The following is a 27,313-nucleotide window of genomic DNA, read 5'->3' as shown; positions in this document are numbered from 1 at the left end:
GCGCGAGTCTCTGGTTCCCTTCCTTCTCCTTCCGGTTCCCCTCTGGTCTACGGTTTCCTCCTTCCAGAAAGAGATGACAAATGAACCCTCCTTGGTGAAGGAGAGAAAGGACCGCGCACCAAGCTCCCCATGACTGAGACAGTGGTGGTGAAGGTCAGTCAGGGAGGGACAGTGACCTCAGCCTGAGCATGTGCGCTGTCAGGGCCTGGGAGCCCAGCTGGCACGGCAAGCAGGAGACGGCGGGAAGTCTGGCTGGAGTGTAGACTGAGTCATCTCAGCACGGCTGAGTCCAGGGTAGTCACGCCTGTGAGTGATGAGCACCTTGAGGAAAGACAACGTCACTGACGTGTCTGGAAGGTGAATCAGGAAGCCACAGAACAGAGGTCTCTGCATTCCCGGGGAAGGCTTCCTCTTACTGCCTGGTTCTGATAGGTTTTCTCCCCCCAGTGACCTCAAAGGAATGATAGCTTTGCAATTGACCTCTCTGGCAAAATGAGCTGGTGTGTCTCAGAGCTCCAAAGGGCGGAAATTGTGGGGTTTCAGAGGCTGACAGCCCTTCTCTTTTTCCCTCCTTCCCTTTCTGTCTCTCCTTTTCTCCTTCCTCCCTCCGTTCCTTCCTTCCTTCCTCCCTCCCTCCTTTCTTCTTTCTGTCCATCCTTCTTTCGTCCCTTCTTTCCTTCCCTCCTGCCTTCCTGCCTTCCTCCCAGCATGTCTATATTCATTTCACAAATATTTACTGGACAACTGCTATGTGCCAAGCAGCGTGGACTGGGGACACAGTGGTGAATGAGACACAGATGGTCTCCGCTGTCATACATCCTGTGGTCTAGGGTGGAAGAAGGATACCAAACAATCACGAGTGATTCCCTGCAATTTGAACCTAGTCCAGGGCCTCTGAATGCACCTAACAGAGGTCTTGGCAGGACCCAGAGGGCCAGGGAGGGCTTCCTTGAGGACAGTGCAGTTAGGATGAGACAGTAGGATGGGAAGTTCACCAGGGAAGAACATTCCAAGCAGAGGGGATGGAGGAAGTGGAGAGCTCGACGACTTTGAGAAACAGGTATAAGTGTGGCCTGAGCGGGGGATGGGGTAGGGAGTGAAGGGCTGAGGCAGGATTCAGGTCAGCCAGGACCTGGGAGGCTGTGTTGAGGATCCGGAGCTCTATCCTCAGAGCCCTTCTTAGGCAGAGATGGGTGGAGGATTGGTCCCCATGGGCCCTGCAGGGGTTGTGAGATTCTTCTCATGGAGTGTTCTGATCCCCCCACTATCAGTCACACCGCATAAGGTCAGGGAGCGGCTCAGGACCACACATCCTGCTGTAGGAGGCTGGCTTCTAGGCGTCATCCTGCCCAGACCCCCCGTGGGTGACTGTGGGCAAGTGCTTTCTGTTCCCCTCACTGTTTCTAAGGAGGAACAATAGTAGTGGCTGCTGGGGAGACTTTTGCTTTTTTAAATGGACAGTCCAGGCCCAGAGGGAGGCTGCTAATCCCCCCCTTCCAAGCCAGAAAACCCTGGGGTCACAGTAACATAGCAGCCTGTTTGTTGTGAGGTGGCACCTTATGCTAGGAATGGGAAAATCCCAAGGAAGAATCAGGAAGTTCACAGATACTTTGATATAGTGGAAGGAGTCCAAGCTTTGGAAGCAGAAAGACTTGGATGTGCATTTTGGATCTGCCACTAGCCATGTGGCCTTGGACAAATCACTTAGCGTCTCTGAGCCTCATGTGCTCATCTGTAACTAGGGGACTATTGCAACAAGATACCCTCATCCTGCTCTATAAGGATTACTGATGGTGGTTGTAAGATGTTCAGCACAGCGGAAGTCGCCTCTCGGTATTTGGCTGAGGTAGGAAATGTTTAAACCTTCCTAGAGAGGTGGCTTTTCACTTGTGAAAAAGGAGAAGCCTCATTTGTCATCACTGCTCAATAACAGTCCTTTGTGAGTCAAGCTGTCACTGCTAAGACATCCTACCTTTTGTCTCTCTGCATGGCACCTGGACCCCATCTCCCTTGGTCTGACTGGAGCTGAGCCTGGCAGTATCAGGGCAGAGAGAGAAGTACCCAGACCCCTGGCCACTTATTTGACCTCACCCCTAGTTCCCATGAAAGAGATCACAGGGGACATGCAACACTGGTCTTGCTGAAACAGCAGGTCAGCGGCCTGGGCCAAACTGTCACACACAGGCACAGTTGTCCCTTTCCCCATTCCTGTTCTTGGGCCACACACCAAGGCCTATCACATCAGGCACGAACCCTTCCGAGGACCAGGGCAGGAGAGACCAACCCGGTTTCTTGGGCTACACACACACACACACACACACACATGCGTGCGCACGTACACACACACGGATGTAACACATAATTATGTAACACACATACACAGATGCATAAGGTGACCCCAAGCCCAGAGATACCCAGATACTTGAGCACATATAATGTTGTTTAATTTTTCCATTCGGTCTCTTATCTGTGAACAAGGATGGTAATAAAAGGGGAATGTTGTCAGATTGTCACAATTATACATAAGGTATGTGGAACGCTGCCTGACCCAGAGTAAGCACTCAGTTTTTGCTAGCTATGATTTATTACACCTGGAAATCCTCACAGGACACAGACAGATATGGGAACACAAATATACCCAGACCCAGCAGGATCAGATCCCAGGTGCACACATACCTCACTTCTGCCCACAGACAGAACGTGCAGGTGCCCATCGAAGGGACGCCCACTGGTGGCCAGTGTGGTAGGGCTCACGTGGTTTGGCCTTGGCTGAGTTAGGCCTGATCACTTTCAGCCTCACTGCAGCCAAGGGAATGAAATTGCTCTGTACATTCAAATGAGCAAGGTTTTGAGATGGAGCATAGAGGGAGGGTGTGCGGAGAGGCAGGAAACTGGACCTGAGAGGTCAAAGCCTCTTCTAAAAAGGGCAGATAGCATCTTCTAAGCTGTCTTATGGCTGGGCCTGCAGTGTAGACCCCACCCACCTCTGACACTCGAGTGGAAGGTGTTTTGCTAGCAACACCAGACATGACAGGTATTTGGAGATGATCAAAGAAAGGGGGCTGTGTCCCACATCTGAGTTAAGGTGCCACTGGCCACACTCAGAGGCAAGAGAAAAGAGAGGTGGAATTCAGTGAGAGCAGGAATTAGAGCCAGCGGACCAGGAGAGAGGGAAGCGATCCGAGGCCACTGGAAGATACCATCATAAAATGGGTGTTGGAGCCATTACAATGGCTGGGGGTACAGGACCCTCCAGGTGGCCAACTTCTGGATAATAAGCCGCGGAAATATGAGCACTTATGTCTAGCTCTCTTTAAAACAATATCCCCACCTGCTGAGGGAGGCTGGAGGGAGGGATGTGGGAATTGTGTGGGTTTGGTAAGGGAAGGCTCAGTGAAAAGTGGGTGTGGGGCAGAGCAAAAGCTGTGTTGTGGTCAACTTGAAGGCAGTGTGGGGTATATCTTGAGGGAAGTCCTCTAGGAACTTTCTCTGCAGTTCATCAAGAGATTTCCTGTGACCACACACTGATTATATTTAAGAGGAGTCTGTGAGTGGCTCTCAGATGATTAGTCCTTATCATCTTTCTTTCAAGGAGGAAGCTACCCGTTAACACTGTGATTGACACACAAGGACTCTGGACGGCAGGGGAATTTAAGGAGGAGATCGATTGCTTTTGAAGAAAAGGTGGCCATCTGGATGGTGCAGGTGCAAGGTAGCTGGGCTGCAAGGTGGCAGATGGTTTGGTCCTCTGAAGACAAATTAGGGAACCCGCATGATGACAGATGGGCAGATGTTGGGTCGTTGTGAAAGGGGTTTGTCCAGGTGAAACAGATTTTTTTTTTCTCTTTAAATTTGAGCTGAGCAGAAGGATTTCATCACTATTTATTAACTGCCTTTCAAACTTTGCCCACAAACACAGTTGGAATCTCTTTACGGCAGATTAGTTTGGAAAATATCTCAAGCAATAGAAAGAAGAGAAAGGAGAGGCTCTGCAGATCTATTATCCCTTACCTGAAATTCCAAAAGGTAAGAAAGCACTGAAAACTTTTAAGTTTATTTTGTGAACTTATTTTTAAGTAATCTCTATACCCAGTGTGGGGCTTGAACTTAAAACCCTGAAATCAATAGTTGTACGCTTTACCAATTGATCCAACCAGCCACCCCTGAAAGCTTTAAATTTTTTTTTTTAAAGATTTTATTTATTTATTTGACAGAGAGAGACACAGCGAGAGAGGGAACACAAGCAGGGGGAGTGGGAGAGGGAGAAGCAGGCTTCCCATGGAGCAGGGAGCCCGATGCGGGGCTCGATCCCAGGACCCTGGGATCATGACCTGAGCCGAAGGCAGACGCCCAACAACTGAGCCACCCAGGTGCCCCTGAAAGCTTTAAATTTTTAAAAAACTCATGTGGCAGCAAAACCTGACCTAGTTGACCTGAAGCTCTTTGTCATCTTTATCCCATGTAATGGAAATGTTTTGGTGCAGAAATATTGATGCGTTTGACTATTAAGTACTGCCTCCAGACTCCACTGGGCTTTATACAACGTGGGTAATGTGCACTTGATTACCTACCTAAAATCCAAAGAGTTTTGGGTTCTGAAACACATTGGGCCCCCAGGGTTTATGGATGGGTCCTGCCCACCTTCAGGGACAATTGAGAATGAATGTTCGGAAGGCTGCCAGGTGGTGAGTCTGCTTGTGCTGCCTAAGTGCAAGTAAGAGAGCCAGAGAGGTTCCAAGGGAAAGCTGCAGCTTTTTGTATGGGTACACCTGGGGTGGGGGGCGCTGGGGTATGCCTGGGCAGGGGGAGGCTGGGGTATGCCTGGGGAGGGGGCTGGGGTATGCCTGGGGAGGGGGGCTAGGGTATGCCTCGGGAGGGGGGAGCTGGGGTATGCCTGGGCAGGGGGAGGCTGGGATATGCCTGGGGAGGGGGGCTGGGGTAGGCCTGGGGAGGGGGGAGCTGGGGTACGCCTGGGCAGGGGGGTGCTGGGGTATGCCTGGGGAGGGGGCAGCTGGGGTATGCCTGGGCAGGGGGAGGGGTAGCTGGGATAAGCCTGGGGAGGGAGGGGGGAGTACATGTCTAGGCTGGTTCCACTGGACTTAGGATGTGAAATGAACTAAGAGGGAGAGAAGCCCTTAGAAAAGCCATTCTCCTGGATGAAATAATACTTTGTAATAGAGCCAATAAGGAAAACATTTTTGATGGCTATCTTTGTAAAGGACCCATTCAATTAGGCCCACCTGCAAAGCCACTCCCCTCTTTTCAAAACACATTTCAGAAACCTGGGGTGTGACTTTGCTGTCACTTGACTCACTTTTCTTGTCTCCATCAGGCAGGTCCCGGTCCCATAGCCCCTGCAGGCTCCCTTGTGGGAGAGCAAGGAAGAGGAGGGCTGAGGTGGGAGGAAACAGAGCCGGTAGGATGGACATAAGGAGGTTCCTCAGTCCCCATTGTCCCTGAGGCACTGGGAGCTTCCCTAGACAAGCAGCCACGCACGGAAGTGTTGGTGTCGCCCAGGACGGGGCATCAGGTAAGAGAAGGGGCCTCTGCAGAGGAAGGGCAAAGTCAAGGGCCCTGTTGGCTCAGAGCCTCCGAGCAGCCTAATGGGCTAGGCTAAGTAAGCCAATACACAGACACGTGCCCACAGAGTTCTCATAATAAAGGAGCAAACATTTCTGGGGCAATTTTTTTTTTTTTAAAGATTTTATTTATTTATTTGACAGAGAGAGAGATAGCGAGAGCAGGAACACAAGCAGGGGGAGTGGGAGAGCGAGAAGCAGGCTTCCTGCCGAGCAGGGAGCCCGATGTGGGACTTGATCCCAGGACCCTGGGATCATGACCTGAGCCGAAGGCAGACGCTTAATGACTGAGCCACCCAGGCACCCTCTGGGGCAATTTTTAAAAACAAGCTGTTTTCATTTAAAAAGAGATGGCTTGGGGTGCCTGGGTGGCTCAGATGGTTAAGCATCTGCCTTCGGCTCAGGTCATGATCCCAGGGTCCTGGGATCAAGCCCGGAGTCAGGCTCCCCTGCTCGGCGGGGAGTCTGCTTCTCCTTCTCCCTCTACTGCTCCCCCTACTTGTACTCTCGCACTCTTTCTGTCGAATAAATAAATAAAATCTTAAAAAAAAAAAGGAAATGGCTCATGTGGAGTTTATGCAGAGAACCCTAAGTGACTTGCATCTTTAATAATGGTTTTGCCCCGAAAACAGAGGTGGATTTTAGTGATTTTTTGTTGATGTCACCAACAATAGAAGACCTTCAGTGAGGCTCCTGATCAGGGGATTCTGTGGGGGCCACCTTGAGCATTCATTTACAAGCACTTCCTGGGACAAAGAATGCAGAAGCCGGCCATGCCCAGTCTCCCACATAGGGCAGCACCTGTGAGGGAGGAAAGGCTAAGCCTGGGTGGGGCACCTGGAGTCCTCTCCACAGATGTGAAGAACTTCCAAAAGGAGAAGGAATCAGGGAACTGGGAGCAATGGGTGGAGTTCCCATAGTCACCTTCTGTCTGACTCCATTGAAGAAAGAATGCCACCTAATGATAGAATGGGCTATGGTGGTTGGGGAGGAATAATGCGCTCCTCATCCCTGGAGGGGCTTCAACAGAGGGTGGTACTCCTTGACAGGCATGCTGCAGAGGGGGCTTATGCCACACATGGGGGATCAAAACAAACAAGTTATTCTCATCAGGAAAGGAGGAGGGGGGATTCCAAATCTGAGGGCAGAGGGGGCAGAAAATTACTCTTGTCTTCTGGAGCCACTGCTCTGTCCCTCTCCCAAATCTGAGACCCAGTGTAGTTGAAGCCAGTGGGTAAGCATGTGCCTCCCGCTCTTGGGGAGGACAGGTTAAGGACCTCTGGACTGATGCTCCCACCTGGAGTACTGGGAGCAACAACAAATCCCTGGGTAACTGTAATGGCCTAGAGAAATACTGACCCAGAGCTTTCTAGGAGGGTTACAGCCCAGAAACGCAAGCTGAGCTCACGTTTGCAAAAAGGGGACCTTCCAAGGTAGCTGTTCTTCTCCTTGCAAGCAGGACCCCCAAACCTCACGAAACCACCTCACCTGATTACGGGGCTACTTCTGATTTGTAGGTGATAGAATACAAAAGACCGTGGTGTCAGCCAGTATTTAAAACCAGGAGAAATGTGGAACTATCTCATTTATGTCTTAATCTCTCCCTGCCTGTCGCCATGCCCAGCACAATCCAACAGAATTTTCTGCAATGATGGAAATGTTCTCTGCTGTCCAGTATGATAGCCATGAGTCACAGGTGGCTATTAAGCACTTGCCATGTGGCTGGTGTGAATAAGGAACTGAATTCTTTATTATATTTAATCTTTACTGATGTAATTTAGCCACATATAGCTAAAGCCCACTATACTGCCCAGCACAGCACTAGACTATTCTTTGAGAGCTATAACTGTATTTTTAAAAAATCTTTGTATCTCCAGCTCCTTGTGTAATGCCCATAAGCAGAGATTCGATGAATAAGCAATGGCCGAAGGTGAGGAAGTTCTGGGAGGTTTCTAGAGAGGGCACGGCTGAAATCTGAACACTAAAGGGCTCTTTTTAGTAGCTTAATGGAGACAGAAAATCACAGGGAATTATTGGCTGGTTCGTCTGCAGTTTTGTTCTCCTCAGTGGCCTTGGGAATTCCTGCCATTTTAACCCCAGTTCGATGCGTTTTGACAAATGTACACAAATGTGTAACCACCACCAAAATCACGATACAGAACATTTTCATCACCACAAAAAGTCCCCTTGTACCCGGGGTTGGTTTCATGGGTGTGCAAGCAGCGCGCTCACATGGGGGCTCGTGCTCAGGGGGGCCCCACACTTGCTTGACCCTTTTGTTGCCACTGCCTTAAAATTCTTACTGTTGGAACAAGGGGCTCCCTGTTTGCATTTTGCACTGGGCCCTGCAAATTATGTAGACTGTTCTGCTGGTACTCCTTTTGACCATCCCAACACTAGGCAACCACTGATCTGCTTTGTTGCTGTAGGTTGAATTTGTCTTTATTTTAGAGTTTCATATAAAATGGATTTGTAAAGTATGTACTCCTTTGAGTGTGATTTCTTTTAGAATAATGCTCTTGAGATTCAGTGTGTGTGTGTGTGTGTGTGTGTGTGTGTGGTTAGCAGTAGTTTGTCCCTTTTTTATTACTGAGTAGTATTTTATTGTGTGGACATACCACATAAGTTTATCCATTCATCAGTTGATGGAGTTAGGTTGTTTACAGTATTTGTCTACTGTGAACAAAGGTGCTATAAACTTGTGTGTACAAATCTTTGTGCGGACACAGATTTTCATTTCTCTTGGGCAGATACCTGGGGATGGGATGGCTGGGTTATCGGATCAGTGTATGGCTAACTTTCAGAAACTCTCAAATTGTTTCCTAGAGCGCTCGTACCATTGAACGTTCCTACCAGCAATGTATGAGTCCCAGATGCTCCACATTTTTGTTAGTGCCTTGTATTGTCCGTCTTCTTAATGTGAACCGTTCGAAAGGGTAGGCTGTAGGTTTTACTCTGCATTTCCTGGGTAAAATGAGGTTGAGCCTCATTTCATGGCTTTTAACCATTTGTATATCTTCTTTTGTGGTTTCTGTCCAAACGTTTGCCCATATTTGTTTGTTTCCTTATTATTGAGTGTTAAAATATATTCTGGATGTAAGTCCTTTGTCAGATGTGTGTGTGTATTAATCAGATATATTTTCTCACATTCTGTGGATTGTCTTGTCCTTTCCTTAGTAGTGTCTCTAAAAAAGAGAAGTATTTTTTAACTTTGATGAAGTCTAATTTAATATCTTTATTTTTTATGGTTTGTGCTTTTGGTATCCCGTCTAAGAAATTTCGCCTACCCCAAGTTTACAAAAATTTACTCTTTTTTTAAAAAAATTTTTTATTGTTATGTTAATCCCCATACATTATATCATTAGTTTTAGATGTAGGATTCCATGATTCATTGTTTGTGCATAACACCCAGTGCTCCATGCAGAACATGCCCTCTTTAATACCCATCACCAGGCTAACCCATCCTCCCACCCCCCTCCCCTCTAGAACCCTCAGTTTGTTTTTCAGAGTCCGTCATCTCTCATGGTTCGTCTCCCCCTCCGGTTTCCCCCCCTTCATTCTTCCCCTCCTGCTATCTTCTTCTTCTTTTTTTTATTTCTTAACATATATTGCATTATTTGTTTCAGAGGTACAGATCTGAGATTCAACAGTCTTGCACAATTCACAGTGCTTACCAGAGCACATACCTTCCCCAGTGTCTATCACCCAGTCACCCCATCCCTCCCACCCCACCCCCCACTCGAGCAACCCTCAGTTTGTTTCCTGAGATTAAGAATTCCTCATATCAGTGGGGTCATATGATACATGTCTTTCTCTGGTTGACTTATTTCGCTCAGCATAATACCCTCCAGTTCCATCCACGTCATTGCAAATGGCAAGATCTCATTCCTTTTGATGGCTGTGTAATATTCCATTGTATATATATATACCACATCTTCTTTATCCATTCATCTGTTGATGGACATCTTGGCTCTTTCCACAGTTTGGCTATTGTGGACATTGCTGCTATAAACATCGGGGTGCACGTACCTTTTCGGATCCCTACTTCTACAAAAATTTACTCTTAAGTTTTCTTTTAGAAGTTTTGTAGTTATTCTTTATCTTTAGGTCCATGATACATTTTGAGTCAGTTTTTGTGTATCACATGAGGTAAGAGTAAAGGTTCTTTTGCCCACCCTCCCTCTCTTCCTCCCCTCCTTCCTTCCTCCCTCCCTCCTTTCTCCTCTCCCTCCCTTCTTCCTTCCTTCCTTCCTTCTTTCCTTCCTTCCTTCCTCTCTCTTTCCCTATCATATCCAGTTTTTCCATCACTATTTTTCCAAAAAACTTCTCTTCCACCATTGAATTAGCTTTTCACTTCTGTCAAAAAACAATGGCCACATATATGTGCATCCATTTCTTGATTCTCTCTTTTGTCCCACTGATTTATATGTTCTATCCTTATGCTAATACCACCTTGTCTTGATAAATTATAGTATTTAGTGAGTCTTGGAAATCAGGTAACATAAGTACTCCACATTTGTTGTTTATAAAAATTGTCTTAATTATTTCAGGTCCTTTGCAGTCCCATATAAATTATAGAATCACACTGACTCTATAGATCAGTCTGGGGAGAATTGATTTCTTAATAAGACTCAGGTCTTCCAATTCATGTGCTCCCTCTCCATTTATTTACCTTCTTTAATTTTTGTCAGTAATGTTTTGTAGTTCCCAGTGCACAAGTCTTGTATATTTTTGGGGCTAAATTTATCCCTAAATAGATAATGCTTTTTTGATGGTACTGTAAATGGTATTATAAAATTTTTTTCTAATTGTTTATTACAACTATATAGAAATACATTTGATTTTTGTATATTGACTTTGAATTGTATGATGTAGAACTTATTACTTCTAGGAGCATTTTGTAGACTCACAATCATGTCATCGGAGAATAAATTCAGTTTTACTTTTAAAAAATTTTTATGAATTTTGTATTGTGGTAAAATATAACATAAAATTTACCATTTTATTCATTATTAAGTGTGCATTTCTATGGCATTAAGTACATTCACATTGTTGTGCAACCATCTCCAGAACTTTTCTGTCTTGCTCAACTGAAACTCTATGCGCATTAAACAATATAGTTTTCCTTCTTACTTTCCAATCTGTCTGCCTTTTATTTGTTTTGTCACTGGCTAGGACCTCCTGTACAATGCTGGGCACAAATGGTGAGAGCTGACATTTTTGCCTTGTCCCTGATCTTAGGTAGGAAGCAGTCCCTCTTTTACCACTACATATGGAGTTAGCTGTAGGTTCTTCATCATTGCCATTTACAAGTTGAGAAACTCCTCTCTGTTCCTAGTTCGTTGAGTGCTTCTACCACAAATACATGTGGAGTTTTGTCAAATGTTTTTGTTTGCTTTTTTGGTCCATTTTTTCATTTCCTGACATGATCATATAGTTTTTCTCTTTTATGCTGTTAAAATGGTGAATTGTATTGGTTGATTTTGGGGGGGAGGGGCAGAGGAAGAGGGAGTGGGGATAGAGGGAAAGAATCTCAAGCAGACTCCCCACTGAGTGTGGAACCCAACAAGGGGCTCAATCTCAGGACCCTAAGACCATGACCTGAGCTGAAACCAAGAGTCGGATGGTCAACCAACTGTGCCACCCAGGCACCCCTGTATTGGTTGATTTTCTTTTCTTTTTTATTTTTATTAAAAAATTTTTTTAAAAGATTTTATTTACTTGACAGAGAGAGAGAGCACAAGCAGGGGGAGAGGGAGAAGCGGGCTCCTCCCCAATGCAGGGCTCCATCCCAGGACCCTGGGATCATGACCTGAGCTGAAAGCAGACGCCCAACTGATGGAACCACCCAGGCGTCCCTGGTTGATTTTCAAACATCAACTTTCCATTCCTGGGAGAAACCCTACTTATTCATAGTTCATTATCCCTTTTAAATATTGCTGAACTCTTTCTACCATTTTGTTAGAGATTTTTGTGTCTCTATTTATGACAGATATTGGTCTGTAGTTTTCTTTTCTAATAATCTTGTATCTTTGCCAGGTTTTGGTAACAAGGTAACACTGCTCTCATAAAACAAGTTGGGAAATGTTCTTTTGTCTCTTTTATGAAGGAATTTATGTAGTACTAGTATTATGTCTTCCTAAGATGTTCAAAAGAATTCATCAGTGATGCCATTGAGGACTGGAATTTTCTTTATGGAAGAAGTTTATTTATAAATTCAATCTCTTTAGTAAGCATATGGCTATTCAGATATTTTAATTCTTCTGTTTCAGTTTTGGTCAGTTGTATTTTCAAATAATTTGTCCATTTCATTTAAGTTCTCAAATTTATTGGCATAGAGTTTTTCATGATATTTCCTTTTACCATTTTACTATCTATAGTGTTTGTAATGATGTGCTCTCTTGTACTCCTGATATTGGCAATTTGTGTCTTCTCTCTTTTCTTCTTGATCAGTTTAGCTGATCAGTCTAGCTAACAGTACATCAATTTTATTGATCTTTTAAAAACGTAGAGGTTTAAAAAAAATTGATGTTATTGTCCATTTTGACTGATTTTCACTCTTTCTACTTTGGGTTTAATTTGATCTTCATTTTTTTAGTTTTTTAAAGGAGAAGCTTGGATAATTGATTTTAGGTGTTTCTTCTTTTCTTCTTCTTCTTCTTTTTTTTTAAAGTAGGCTCCATGCCATGGAACCCAATGTGGGGCTTGAACTCACAACCCTGAGATCAAGAGAGTCAGATGCTTAACTGACTGAGCCACCCAGGTGCCCCTAGACCTTTCTTATTTTTCTAATATAAGCTTATAAAGCTACTAATTTTTCTCTGAGTACTGCTCTAGCTGCATTGCACAAATTTTGATATGTTGTGTATTCATTTTCACCAACTTCAAAATATTGTCATGATTTCTTCTTTGTCCCATAGATTATTAAGAAGTTTTTTCTTTAATTTTCAAATATTTGGGGATTTTTTTTCTAGATACCTTTTTTTTTGGTCATTTAGAAAACATAGTTTTTCTTTTTTAAAAATTTTTTATTGTTATGTTAATCACCATACATTACATCATTAGTTTTAGATGTAGGGTTCCATGATTCATTGTTTGTGCATAACACCCAGTGCTCCATGCAGAACGTGCCCTCTTTAATACCCATTACCAGGCTAACCCATCCTCCCACCCTCTCCCCTCTAGAACCCTCAGTTTGTTTTTCAGAGTCCATCGTCTCTCATGGTTCGTCTACCCCTCCAATTTCCCCTGCTTCATTCTTCCCCTCCCACTACCTTCTTCTTCTTCTTTTTTTTTCTTAACATATATTGCATTATTTGTTTCAGAGGTACAGATCTGTGATTCAACAGTCTTGCACAATTCACAGCACTCACCATAGCACATACCCTCCCCAATGTCTATGACCCAGCCACTCCATCCCTCCCACCACCCACACTCGAGCAACCCTCAGTTTGTTTCCTGAGATTAAGAATTCCTCATATCAGTGAGGTCATATGATACATGTCTTTCTCTGGTTGACTTATTTTGCTCAGCATAACACCCTCCAGTTCCATCCACGTCACTGCAAATGGCAAGATCTCATTCCTTTTGATGGCTGCATAATATTCCATTGTATATATGTACCAAATCTTCTTTATCCATTCATCTGTCACTGGACATCTCAGCTCTTACCACAGTTTGGCTATTGTGGACATTGCTGCTATAAACATCGGGGTGCACATACCCCTTCAGATCCCTACATTTGTATCTTTGGGGTAAATACCCAGTAGTGCAATTGCTGGGTCGTAGGGTAGCTCTATTTTCAACTTTTTGAGGAACCTCCATACTGTTTTCCAGAGTGGCTGCACCAGCTTGCATTCCCACCAACAGTGTAGGAGGGTTCCCCTTTCTCCACATCCCTGCCAACATCTGTCCTTTCCTGACTTGTTAATTTTAGCCATTCTGACTGGTGTGAGGTGATATCTCACTGAGGTTTTGATTTGGATTTCCCTGATGCCGAGCAATGTTGAGCACTTTTTCATGTGTCTGTTGGTCATTTGGATGTCTTCTTTGGAAAAATGTCTGTTCATGTCTTCTGCCCATTTCTTGATTGGATTATTTGTTCTTTGGGTGTTGAGTTTGATAAGTTCTTTATAGATTTTGGATACTAGCCCTTTATCTGATATGTCATTTGCAAATATCTTCTCCCATTCTGTCGGTTGTCTTTTGGTTCTGTTGACTGTTTCTTTTGCTGTGCAAAAGCGTTTTATCTCGATGAAGTCCCAATAGTTCATTTTTGCCTTTGTTCCCTTACCTTTGGCGATGTTTCTAGGAAGAAGTTGCTGTGGCTGAGGTCGAAGAGGTTGCTGCCTGTGTTCTCCTTTAGGATTTTGATGGACTCCTGTCTCACATTTAGGTCTTTCAACCATTTTGAGTCTATTTTTGTGTGTGGTGTAAGGAAATGGTCCAGTCTCATTCTTCTCCATGTGGCTCTCCAATTTTCCCAACACCATTTGTTGAAGAGACTGTCTTTGTTCCATTGGACATTCTTTCCTGCTTTGTCGAAGATGAGTTGACCATAGAGTTGAGGGTCCATTTCTGGGCTCTCTATTCTGTTCCATTGATCTATGTGTCTGTTTTTGTGCCAGTACCATACTGTCTTGATGATGACAGCTTTGTAATAGAGCTTGAAGTCTGGACTTGTGATGCCACCAGCTTTGCTTTTCTTTTTCAACATTCCTCTGGCTATTTGGGGTCTTTTCTGGTTCCATACAAATTTTAGGATTATTTGTTCCATTTCTTTGAAAAAAGTGGATGGTATTTTGATGGGGATTGCATTGAATGTGTAGATTGCTCTAGGTAGCATTGACATCTTCACAATATTTGTTCTTCCAATCCATGAGCATGGAACGTTTTTCCATTTCTTTGTGTCTTCCTCAATTTGTTTCATGAGTATTTTATAGTTTTCTGAGTACAGATCCTTTGCCTCTTTGGTTAGATTTATTCCTAGGTATCTTATGGTTTTGGGTGAAGTTGTAAATGGGATTGACTCCTCAATTTCTCTTTCTTCTGTCTTCTTGTTGGTGTATAGGAATGCCACTGATTTCTGTGCATTGATTTTATATCTTGCCACTTTACTGAATTCCTGTATGAGTTCTAGCAGTTTTGGGGTGGAGTCTTTTGGGTTTTCCACATAAAGTATCATATCATCTGCAAAGAGTGAGAGTTTGACTTCTTCTTTGCCAATTTGGATGCCTTTTATTTCTTTTTGTTGTCTGATTGCTGTGGCTAGGACTTCTAATACTATGTTGAATGGCAGTGGTGATAGTGGACATCCCTGCCGTGTTCCTGACCTCAGGGGGAAAGCTCTCAGTTTTTCCCCATTGAGAATGATATTCACTGTAGGTTTTTCATAGATGGCTTTTATGATATTGAGGTATGTACCCTCTATCCCTATACTCTGAAGAGTTGTTTTTTTTTTTAAGATTTTATTTATTTATTTGAGAGAGAATGAGAGACAGAGAGCACGAGAGGGAAGAGGGCAGAGGGAGAAGCAGACCCCCCGCCGAGCAGGGAGCCCGATGCGGGACTTGATCCCAGGACTCCAGGATCATGACCTGAGCAGGAGGCAGTTGCTCAACCAACTGAGCCACCCAGGCGCCCTACTCTGAAGAGTTTTGATCAAGAAAGGATGCTGTACTTTGTCAAATGCTTTTTCTGCCTCTTTTGAGAGGATCATATGATTCTTGTTCTTTCTTTTGTTAATGTATTGTATCACGTTGATTGATTTGCGGATGTTGAACCAACCTTACAGCCCAGGGATAAATCCCACTTGGTCATGGTGAATAATCCTTTTATTGTACTGTTGGATCCTACTGGCTAGTATTTTGGTGAGAATTTTTGCATCCATGTTCATCAAGGATATTGGTCTGTAATTCTCCTTTTTGATGGGGTCTTTGTCTGGTTTTGGGATCAAGGTAATGGTGGCCTCATAAAACGAGTTTGGAAGTTTTCCTTCCATTTCTATTTTTTGGAACAGTTTCAGAAGAATAGGTATTAATTCTTCTTTAAATGTTTGGTAGAATTCCTCTGGGAAGTCATCTGGCCCTGGGCTTTTGTTCGTTGGGAGATTTTTGATGACTGCTTCAATTTCCTAAGTGGTTATAGGTCTGTTCAGGTTTTCTATTTCTTCCTGGTTCAGTTTTGGTAGTTGATACATCTCTAGGAATGCATCCATTTCTTCCGGGTTATCTAATTTGCTGGCATATAGTTGCTCATAATATGTTCTTATAATTATTTGTATTTCTTTGGTGTTGGTTGTGATCTCTCCTCTTTCATTCATGATTTTGTTGATTTGGGTCATTTTTCTTTTTGATAAGTCTGGCCAGGGGTTTATTAATCTTGCTAATTCTTTCAAAGAACAGCTCCTAGTTTCGTTGATCTGTTTTACTGTTCTTTTGGTTCTATTTCATTGATTTCTGCTCTGATCTTTATTATTTCTCTTCTCCTGCTGGGTTTAGGCTTTATTTGCTGTTTTTTCTCTAGCTCCTTTAGGTGTAGGGTTAGGTTGTGTATTTGAGACCTTTCTTGTTTCTTGACAAAGGCTTGTATTGCTATATACTTTCCTCTTAGGACTGCCTTTGCTGCATCCCAAAGATTCTGAACAGTTGTGTTTTCATTTTCATTGGTTTCCATGAATTTTTAAAATTCTTCTTTAATTTCCTGGTTGACCCATTCATTCTTTAGTAGTATGCTCTTTAGCCTCCATGTATTTGAGTTCTTTCTGACTTTCCTCTTGTGACTGAGTTCTAGTTTCAAAGCATTGTGGTCTGAAAATAGGTAGGGAATGATCCCAATCTTTTGGTACCAGTTGAGACCTAGGATGTGATCTATTCTGGAGAATGTTCCATGGGCACTAGAGAAGAATGTATATTCCATTGCTTTGGGATGGAATGTTCTGAATATGTCTGTGAAGTCCATTGGGTCCAGTGTGTCATTTAAAGTCTTTATTTCCTTGTTGATCTCTTGCTTAGATGATCTGTCCATTTCAGTGAGGGGGGTGTTAAAGTCCCCCACTGTTATTGTATTGTTGTCAATGTGTTTCTTTGCTTTTGTAGTTAATTGTCTTATATAATTGGCTGCTCCCATGTTAGGGGCATAGATATTTACACTTGTTAGATCTTCTTGTTGGATAGACCCTTTAAGTAGGATATAGTGTCCTTCCTTATCTCTTATTACAGTCTTTGGTTTAAAATCTAATTTGTCTGATATAAGGATTGCCACCCCAGCTTTCTTTTGGTGTCCATTAGCATGGTAAATGGTTTTCCACCCCCTCACTTTCAATCTGGGGGTGTCTTTGGGTCTAAACTGAGTCTCTTGCAGACAGCATATCGATGGGTCTTATTTTTTAATCCAATCTGATAGCCTGTGTCTTTTGATTGGGGCATTTAGCCCATTTACATTCAGGGTAACTTTTGAAAGATAGGAATTTAGTTCCATTGTATTGCCTGTAAGGTGACTGTTACTGTATATTGTCTGTGTTTCTTTCTGGTCTATGTTGCTTTTAGGCTCTCTCTTTGCTTAGAGGACCCCTTTCAAGATTTCTTGTAGGGCTGGTTTCGTGTTTGCAAATTCCTTTAGTTTTTGTTTGTCCTGGAAGCTTTTTATCTCTCCTTCTATTTTCAGTGACAGCCTAGCTGGATATAGTATTCTTGGCTGCATATTTTTCTCATTTAGTGCTCTGAATATATCCTGCCAGTCCTTTCTGGCCTGCCAGGTCTCTGTGGATAGGTCTGTTGCCAATCTAATGTTTCTACCATTGTAGGTTACATATCTCTTCTCCCGAGCCGCTTTCAGGATTTTCTCTTTGTGTCTGAGACTCATAAGTTTTACTATTAGATGTCGGTTGTTGACCTATTTTTATTGATTTTGAGAGGGGTTCCCTGTGCCTCCTGGATTTTGATGCCTGTTTCCTTCCCCAAATTAGGGAAGTTCTCTGCTATAATTTGCTCCAATATACCTTCTGCCCCTCTCTCTTTCTTCTTCTTCTGGGATCCCAATTATTCTAATGTTGTTTCGTCTTATGGTATCACTTATCTCTCGAATTCTGCCCTCCTGATCCAGTAGTTGTTTATCTCTCTTTTTCTCTGCTTCTTTATTTTCCATCATTTGGTCTTCTATATTGCTGATTCTCTCTTCTGCCTCATTTATCCTAGCAGTTAGCGCCCCCATTTTTGATTGCACCTCATTAATAGCCTTTCTGATTTCGACTTGGTTAGATTTTAGTTCTTTTATTTCTCCAGAAAGGGTTTCTCTAATAACTTCCATGCCTTTTTCAAGCCCAGCTAGTATCTTTAAAGTGATGATTCTGAACACTAATTCCGACATCGTACTAATGTCCGTATTGAGTGGGTCCCTGGCAATCAGTACTACCTCTTGTTCTTTTTGTTGAGGTGATTTTTTCCATCTTGTCATTTTGTCCAGAGGAGAATAGATGAATGAGAGAACAAAATGCTAACAGGGTAACAATGTCCCCAGAAAATATACTCCAAACAAATCAGAAAAGACCTGAAACCAGGGGAAAAGAAAGGGAAAGAAAGAAAAAAGAAAAAGAAAAAAAGAGAGAAAAAGATAAAAACAAAAACAGAACAAAACAAAACAAAAAAACAGAATATGAGCAAATATGATCAGGCTGGTGCATAGATTAGTGCCACACACTAGATTTTGGGTGTATTTTGGTCTGTTAGAAGGAAGTGCCTCCCAAAATTTTAAAGAAAGAAAAACTTATATACGTACAAAAATAAGGGTTGATACAATGAAAGGATGGAATATGACTGTAAAGATGAAAATTATAAAAAATTTTATAAAAGGAATTGATAAGAAGTTGTTTGAAAAAAGAAAGAAGAGGATTTAAAAAAAAAGAGGGAGAGAACGTGATCAGGCAGTAGACAAGAACAAAGCCATACACTAGAGATTTAGGGTATATTTTGATCTGTTAGAAGAAACTGTATCTCAAAATTTTAAAGAGAGAACAACTTATATGCCAAAAATAAGGGTAACTACTATGAAGGGATAGAATATGACTCTAAAAATGAAAAATAAAAATGTTTTTTAAAAAAGGGGTTGATAAGATGTTGGTTGAAAAAGGGGGGGAAAAAAGACAGTTAAAAAAAATTAACTTTGAAAGACTAAAGAATCATGGTAAAAAAGCCATGGATTCTATGTGCAGTATTCCCGTAGCGCTGGAGTTCTGCCATTGATCGGTAAACTTGGTCTTGGCTGGTTGTTCTCGCTGATCTTCTGTTGCCGTGGTTCCCAAATGTCTTTGCCAGAGGCGGAATTGCCCCGCCCTTGCCGGTCCGGGCTAAGCTTGGGTTTGCTCTCGGAGCTTTTGTTCCCTGCAAGCTTTCCGTACAGCTTTGGGAGGATGAGAGTGAAAATGGTGGCCTCCCAATCTCTGCCCCAGAGGACCTGAGAACTTGGGGCCCTGCTCCTCGGTGTGCCCCCAGAGAAAAGCAGTCAGTCACTCCCGTCTCCCCGGTCTCCGGCTGCACTCCGTGCTCACCTGGCCTGTGACTGAGCATTTCTATCTCTCGCACACGACCCTGTGTGGAGTCTCCAAACCCAGCAGATCCCTGTGGTGTGCTCCCAGCACCACTCCTCCCGGGGAGGAAGGGGGCGTCTCCCCAGATCTGCCACTTGTTGGGTCCCTGCTGGAGGAGCAGTGGCCGGACTGTGCCGCAGATCATGGTTTATGGCAACCCCGAGCTGAGAGCCCACTCCTCGGCTCCATCTCTGCAGCGGGCTTCCCCGCTCTGATACCTGGGAGCTCTGCCACACTCAGGCACCCCCGGCCTTTCTGTGACCCCGAGGGTCCTGAGACCACACTGTCCCAGCAAAGGTTCCACCCCCGCTTAGCCACTGGAGCAACGTCCCTCAGCGGAGCAGACTTCTAAAAGTTCTGATTTTGTGCTCTGCAGCTCTATCACTTGCCAGAAGTGGCCGACAGAGGCCCCCTCCCCCACCGTCTATCCTACCGAATATCGCCTCGGATTCACTTCTCCGCACGTCCTACCTTCCAGAAAGTGGTTGCTTTTCTGTTCAGAGAGTTGTTGCTATTCTTTTCTTCGATCTCCTGTTGAGTTCGTAGGTGTTCAGAATGGTTTGATCTCTATCCAGCTGAATTCCTGGGACCAGACAAAATCCAGGTCTCCTACTCTTCCGCCATCTTGCTCCGCCCCTCTCTAGATAACTTTTTGTTTTTGACTTCTAATTTAATTTTAAGTGGGCAGAGAACATATAATTCAATATTTTTATATATTGATACTTGTTTTATGGCTCAGAATATGGTCTATCTTGGTCAATGTTCCATCTGCATTTGAAAAGAATATGTGTTCTGCTGTTCTTTGTGGAGTGTTCTATAAATGTTCGTAAGATCATGTTAGTTGATTATTGTTCAAATCTATATACTAGCTGGTTTTCTGTCTACTATAAATTAATGAGAGGAGTGTTGAAATATCCAACTATAATTGTGGATAAAATCTATTTCTCTTTCCATTTCAGTTGTTTAATGTTTCATGCATTTTGAAGTTTTATTGTTAGGTATATAAATGTCTAGGATTGTTATGTCCTCTTGGTGAATTGACTCTTTTATCATTATGAAATATTCATCTTTATCTTTGGTAATATTCTTTTAATGAAAGTCTACTTCATCTAATATTAGTATAACTATGTTAACCTTATAATTAGTGTTCACATGGTATATAATTTTCTATAAAAGATCTTTTTATGTTTATCTTTTCTGTGTCTTTATGATTAAAGTGGGATCCTTAAAAACAGCATATAGTTGGGTCTGTTTGTTGTTTTCATTGAGCTATACTTTGATTTATATCCACTTTTAGTTTTTAGCTGTATGTCTTTGTTTAATTTTTTAATGAAGTAACAATAGGTTTAAAATGTATGTATACATTTAAATAATATTATATCACTTCAGGTATAATATAGAACTTTACAACAACAAATAATCCTTTGTTCTATTGTTATCATACATTTTACTTCTGTTATAAATCCCCTAATATGTTATTTCTTCTTTCAACAGTTATCTTTTAAATAAATTTTAAAGGAAAAAATCTTACATATTTTTTCACTTATTTACTATTTCTAGCACATTTTATTCCCTTATATAAGTATAAGATTCCATCAGAGTATTTTTTTTTCAGCCTGAAAAAGTTCTATTTATATTTATAAAATTTTTCCATTTGTATTTGTAAGAAACATCATTTTGTAGAACAGGTCTGCTTATAACGAATGCTTTCAGCTTTTGTTGTCTGAAAACATCTTTACTTCATTTTCAGTTTTGAAGCATATTTTCATTTCTTATGGAAGTCTAGATTAATTCATTTTTTCTTTCAGAATTTTATATTATTTTTAAAGATTTATTTATTTATTTGAGAGAGAGAGAGAGAGTGGGGGGAGGGGACAGGGGAGAGAGAGAGAAGCAGACTCCCTGCTGAGTGTGGAGCCCTACTTGTGGCTCAGTCTCATGACCCTGAGATCATGACCTGAGCCAAAATCAAGAGTCAGAGGCTTAACCGACTGAGCCACCCAGGTGCCCCTCCTTTCAGCATTTTAAAGATGCCACTGCATTGTGTTCTTACTTGCATTTTTCCTGATGATAAATCTATGGTAATTCTCATTTTGTTTCCTTTATGTTGTGTGTCTCTTTTTTTCTGTTTGCCTTCAAGCTTTTCTCCTTGTCCTTGGTTTTCAGCAATGTGCCTTCATGTAGTTTTATTTCTGTATACCCTTCTTGGGATTAGATTGAGTTTATTAGATATATGGCTTGAAAACTTTATCAAATTTGGAAACATTTCAGACGTTATTTCTCCAAGTATTTTTCTGCTCCCCATGCCCTTATGCATACGCTCAGCTACTTAACATGTTTCCATGATTCACTCGTGGTTTCATGATTCCAGGTTCTATTAATTTTTTTCAATTTTTCTCCTCCATGTGTCAATTTAGAGAATTTCTCTTGTTGTATCTTCAGATTCATTTGCCTTTTCTTCTGCTGTGTTTATTCTGCTGGTAATCCCATCCACTAAAGTTTTCATTTCAGATATTGTATTTTTTATCCCTAGAGCTTCCGTTTTCTTTTATATCTTCTATTTCTTTTCTCTGTATTTCTATGTATATTAACATATTTATAATACTGCTTTAAGACACCTATTTGCTTATTTCAAAATCTCTGTCATTTCTGGGTATGTTTCTATTTGACTGATTTTTTTTCCTAGTTATGGATCATGTTTTCCTGCATCTTTGTATGTCTAGTAATTTTTTATTGGGTTCTAGGCATGGTCACAGTTACCTATTTGAGTGAATGATTTTGTTTTTCTCTTTAAAGAATATTGTACTTTGTTCTGGAACTTAGGATCACTAAGGAACTTGGGATCAGCTCAATTTTTTGAAGAGTTTGCTTTTAAATTTTGTTAAGGCAGACCTTGTTAAGGCAGCCCTGCTATATATTTTAGCCCTACTACTAAGATATAACCCTTCTAGTTTACTAAGTGCCCCAGCTGTCCAATGAAACCCATCCTCTCTGGCTGGATCTCTGCTATCTCACAGCCATGTGTAGGCTTTGGAGGTTGTTCTGCACAGATTCCCAGTGCTTCTTTGCATAGCCTCTTGGAGTTTTACCCTGAGCATCCACAGAAGTTGACAGCAATAGACTCAAGGAGACCCCTATGTGGATTTCTGGAATTCTTTCTCTGCATAGTTCTTTCCTATCCAGTACTCTGTCCCATAGATTCCAGCTGCTTCTGCCTCCCTGAACTCTGATCTTGGCTTAACTTGGCAAAATTTTAATGCTATGCTTGTGTTTTTTCTTCCACGCCACTGTCTGGAAAAGTGGCTCCTGGCAAAAAGCCAGGGCAACTGTAAGGCTTGATCATAGTCCTGCCTTGCTTGTTGTCCAGTATTTGGAAACAGCTGTTTCATATATTTTGTCCAATTTTCTCATTTTTTTTTAATAGTGGGAAGACCAGTCTGGTACTGGTTACTCTATCATGACTAGAAGAGAAAGATTTTTCTTTTTTTAAAAATTACATTCTCAGCAGTAGTGACTCTAAATATTTTTCAGAGATCCACATACCAAGGGATTTTGGGAATTGGAAAGGACTTTGTAGAGTCTGAAGTGTGGCGATTTGACAGTGGTTATAGAAGTGAAAGCCAGATCCCAGGAAAGAGATCTTAGCAGAAAATCTGACAGTTCAGGCTAGAATAATTATGATTTCTGCTGTATAGTCTGAGAATGGGATGGGGAAAGAATCTGAGTATTTTCTATTTAAACATTATTTGCTTCTTTTTGAAGCAGGGAACCCAATATGAGGTGGACCAGGGCTTTTCTTCTAAGAACTGGATCTCAATCTTGGTTACATGTTAGAATATCAAGAGAGTTTTTACAAATCCTGATGCTTGGGCTGTACTGAAAAAGTCAGTCTCCGGAGTGGGCCCAGGCATCTGTATTTTTTAAAGCTCCTTAGGTAATTCCAGTGTGTTGCCACTGTTGAAAACCACTGCTCCAATGTGCTGCACAGCCAGACTGGGGCTGTAGATCTTTCTTCTTGGGGAGCTGTATCAAAGTGCTCTCACTGTGCCACTGTATCAGATGTGTATCTCACCTACTTATCAACACCTTCTTTTATTTTCCTGAGCATCTTCTCACCTTATCCTTGTTATACTCAGAATCTCAGCTGGCAACTGTTCAAGGTCTTCTGCTGACACTTCCTGGCCACCATCCTCCTCCTGGGTGATGAAAAGACCCTGGGAGTCCCTTCCTATTTACGGAGGAAGCATGGGCTTGTCTCCTGGGAATAAAATCCACAGCCTTTCTGTGATGAAAAATGCCATGGGTCAGAGCTCTTGCCTGCCACCAACTCTCAGAGTGACCTGGGTCAGTTGCTTCTCTTGTATTCACCCAATTTCCCCACCTGTAAAGTTAGGGGACCAAGCTGCACGGACCTCTATTTCTGACAATCTGGACAAGTGAAGGCAGCCTTGCATTCCTTTGAGAAGACTTCAGAACTAGGCTCTAAGACTTCCCCTAAGAGATGTGTGATGTCTGGTGGGTATTGCCTCTGACCTCCCCTATTGTGAGTATACCCAGCTGTGAGGGACAGGTTGGACATGGAGAACTTTGGTGCTGAAAAGATGTCAGGTGACTTGTTAGATGTGTAACAAAGTATGCAGTGGAAATAGACATTAGCATGGCCTTTTCTTTCTTTTCCTTTAAAACTGGGGAAAATGGCTATTTTGAAAGAGTTATGTTAGGGGCAGACTAAATGTCTGTTTTGAAAGAGACCACTCAGCACTCCCATTGGTGGTGTAGGAAGAGAAAGACCTGCTCTCTCTGGACTGAGGGTGTTGTGTGCCATGGAGAATCCTGAGGGTTGGGTCAAGTGATTGAGGACAGCCAGATGGAGGATGCCACAAGAGGACACTATCCTTGGAGAATATCTGGGAATCAGGAGAAGCCAGCATTACTAGGGACTCTACAGAAGGGTGGAGCCTGGGAGCTCTCCAAGGAGATGCATGGAACAGGAGTGGAGGAGAGATCCTGTTCATGGAATAAAGGGCCAGTGGTCTTCAGGTGAGGGGCCCTGCACCAGGGCTCTGTCAGGGCTCAGCCCAGCTACCAGCAGAAAGATGCCCTCACAAGGACATTGGGCAGAAGGGGCAGCACTGCTGTGACCGAGGATGAGTGAGGAGGCTTCCTAGAAGCTTGTCTCAGGCCTGGCTCCAGAGCCCACAAAAGATAGCACTCTGATGTTTATAGGGAGCAGCCCTTCAGAGAGAACAGATTCCCTGCATTGAGAGGACAAGGGCTGGGGTAGAACAGGAAGTGATCCTTCCTTTACAACTAGAGGGCTGCAAGACTGGAGACATGAGGCCTGCTCCTCATAGCGCTTGCTCTGTAGCACACAGAGATACTTCAAAGAATAGGGCAAAGAGCTGATTATGAGAGCAAAATGTACAGGACTAGTGCCTCTGAGATATTCACAGAACTGCTGCTGTGATTACAATCATTGCTAGTGATCCATCATGGGAACATTTTCAAGAACTGTGGCCCAATTTACATGGATCCTTCTATTGACTTCTGCTTGGTAACTAGGGTACCATTGTCCAGGCCCGTCCTTTATGTTTGTGGGGCCCAGGCCAAGAGTGCAAAAGGAGGCCTACCTACTTAAACATTATAAATTCAGCTAACAACCAAATGTCATAGCCATGTGAACTATTTAATATTGCAAAATGCTCCTTAGCCACCATACATATTCAACTACTGTGAATGCAGCAGTAATTAATGACAGCACCTGGAAGCACACACTGGAACACAAAGAGAAGCAAGAAGGTGGATGCTCAGCACTACTGGAAAATTATATTCTGTTATGCAAGAATCTATTGTATTTATGCTCTCTGAGAGGAAGGATTGGGTAAGTCCATAGTCTTTCTTGATCTAAGCACACTGCCTACCTCCTGTGCCTCACCTTCATAGCCATCAGCAATCACCTTTGTTTTGAGGCTACAGAGCAAAAGGTTTGTAACTGGTTTTATTGGGCTCTCAATGGTGCTCATCAAGGTGGTGTGTGGGGCACTTGAAAGCATGAAGTCCCTTTGTTGGGTCAGCATTATTTTATTTTGGACCTTAGGTACAGAGATTTTAGTTCATCAAACTCCTTATTTCATGATACAACATAACTTTTGGTGTATCCAAGGGCCTCTTAACACTGCATGTGAAATTCAGAGTTAGTTTTTCAGAGAACTATCAAATTAGGCTATATGATGGTTTGCATCTATTTAGAGAAATCCAACTTAAAATTAGTTTAAGATAGATTCAGTTTAACTCTTAGATTTTTTTTTTTTATCAAAACAAGTTTCAGGTTTTTTCTTTAATATCAAATCATAAGTGATTGAGGATCAGAAGAATCAATACCTTTGGATGTAGATAAGTGTTTATAGAGGTAGGTATCTAGGTCCCCATGGGGAGAATATAGGGAACTAAGGAAAAGATGCCAGACTTGTGGGTTGGGCTGCCTATGTGTGAGGAGCCTGTGGTGCAGCTCATCCTGCATCCCCATCACTGGCTTATCCATTGTGGCTATCCTGGCAGTCAGCCAGTTCTTGTCTCTCTGGCCAGCACTCTCAGGCCTTCCAATCCCTGTATTTCCTGCCCCCAGCTGTCCATTCAGCCATTGTGGCTGGCACTATTCGAGCCTTGACAAGGTTTCTGGTGTCTCCTCAAACCGCCCTAGGGACCTGCCTGTGCTTTGCATGCTCTCCTTCCCAATCTCATCTCTACTGTCTTTCCTAGAGGCCAAGGCTCTGCTTGTGGAAACTCTCCCTTGGCTGTCAATCGCAGTAGTGGAGAAGGTCCCTGTGAGTGAGAGCACTACCACAAGCTGGACTTGGGTGGCAGCTATGCGGGTGTGAACCCACCTTCCCTTCAGAAGGGAGCCAGTTGATAGGAACTTCCAGCTGCAGTGCCCTCAGGATCTGTGTCTGTGTTAGAGCCATGGCCACACTCTCCCAGGCAGCAACAACCAATGACTGTGTCCAACAGGGGCATTAGGGCCTGACAATTTCTGCCCAATGCAGGACTCCTTTAATAGCCAATCTTTGTTCTAAAGCTCTCAGTTGGGCTGGCCAAGATTTTCTTGGGGCTGAACAGCTCTGAGGCTCTTCCTATTTAATTCTCCTTCTACCCATCTCCTTTCAGAAGTGCACTGTGGTCTGAAGGCTCTCCCTGCCAACTCCTGCTCATTCCCCCGTCCTCCTTCATAATCATCTCCCCAAGTAATCTCTTGCACTGCTAACTCCATCTTGCCATCTGCTTCCTGAAGGACCTAAACTGACATAACTTGTGAGAAAGTCTGTGTTAAGAAAAACTCTATGTGGCTTTTCAGCTGTTGTCAGGGAGGGTGAAAAATTGTTTGGGGGTAGGGTGAGCCAACAGTGGCCTTCCCAGAGCCACTTGCCTAAAAGAGCATGGCTTGAACAAAAAGTGAAATGGAGGAAATGTATGGACCCCTTGGTTTCTGTGCTTTCCTGGATCTAGCCTCTTTTCTGCACAGAGTATAGGAAGTTTGGGATCCAGGTCTAGTGCTCACCTCCTTCCTTTGCCATCCTCCCCACCACCTGCAAGAGCTTTCAACAGGTAGGATGCAACAGGGAAGAAACTGGCATCGAGGCCCTTTTTTCATTTGGCCAACTTTCCTACATATAAATTTATATCTGTTGTTAATTACTTGTGCAAATATCTCTTAAATGCCTGTCTTCCTCTCTAGAATGTAAGTCCTGTGAGCAAAGGGACCCTGTCTATCCCATTTTCAGTACTGATTTCCTAAAACCAAAAACAGTGTCTGAAACATAACAGCTACTCAGTAATATTGGTTAATGAATACATGAGTGAATGAATAGAGGGTGGATCATATTCTTGTGCTTCCAGCAGCTAAAGAAACAAAGCAAGAAATAAAAGGTGTCTCAACATTTAGTATTCTAGCCAAAAATTAGACCTCCAATGGCTACCTTTCTAATGGATATGGTCCCTGTGGTGTATCTACTCACTCCTTCACTCCATCACTGAGCAATCCCTCTCTCCCAAATAGTGGCCCCAGTGCTGGAGATGCCATTTCTGTATTCCAGGTGCTTTTAAAAAAATTCCTTTTAGGAGGCCTATTTCCCCACCTCCTGTATCCAGAGTTTCC

General features: G+C 42.9%; 1 long non-coding RNA gene across 2 annotated transcripts in view; it reads left to right on the top strand.

The window, feature by feature from the left end:
- The window catches only part of LOC123863806 (uncharacterized), a 56,185-nt gene extending 35,809 nt beyond the window's left edge, over nt 1-20,376 (top strand). The window contains exons 1-5 of one of the 2 annotated variants that reach the window (XR_006795644.3): nt 968-1,060; nt 3,593-3,822; nt 3,920-4,026; nt 5,333-5,530; nt 19,538-20,376. This is a non-coding gene — a long non-coding RNA (uncharacterized LOC123863806). Of the gene's footprint in view, nt 1-967; nt 1,061-3,592; nt 3,823-3,919; nt 4,027-5,332; nt 5,531-19,537 lie in introns of those variants that run through there. The other variant, XR_010410441.1, reaches the window with a different exon arrangement.
- Nucleotides 20,377-27,313: the final 6,937 nt, after the last annotated feature.

Source organism: Mirounga angustirostris, unplaced genomic scaffold (assembly GCF_029215605.1).
Source record: "Mirounga angustirostris isolate CCGP_5_RB_7025 unplaced genomic scaffold, mMirAng1.0.hap1 SCAF_1, whole genome shotgun sequence".
Classification (NCBI taxonomy): domain Eukaryota; kingdom Metazoa; phylum Chordata; class Mammalia; order Carnivora; family Phocidae; genus Mirounga; species Mirounga angustirostris.
Note: the sequence above shows the minus strand (reverse complement) of the source record. Positions and strands in the feature narration are given on the sequence as shown.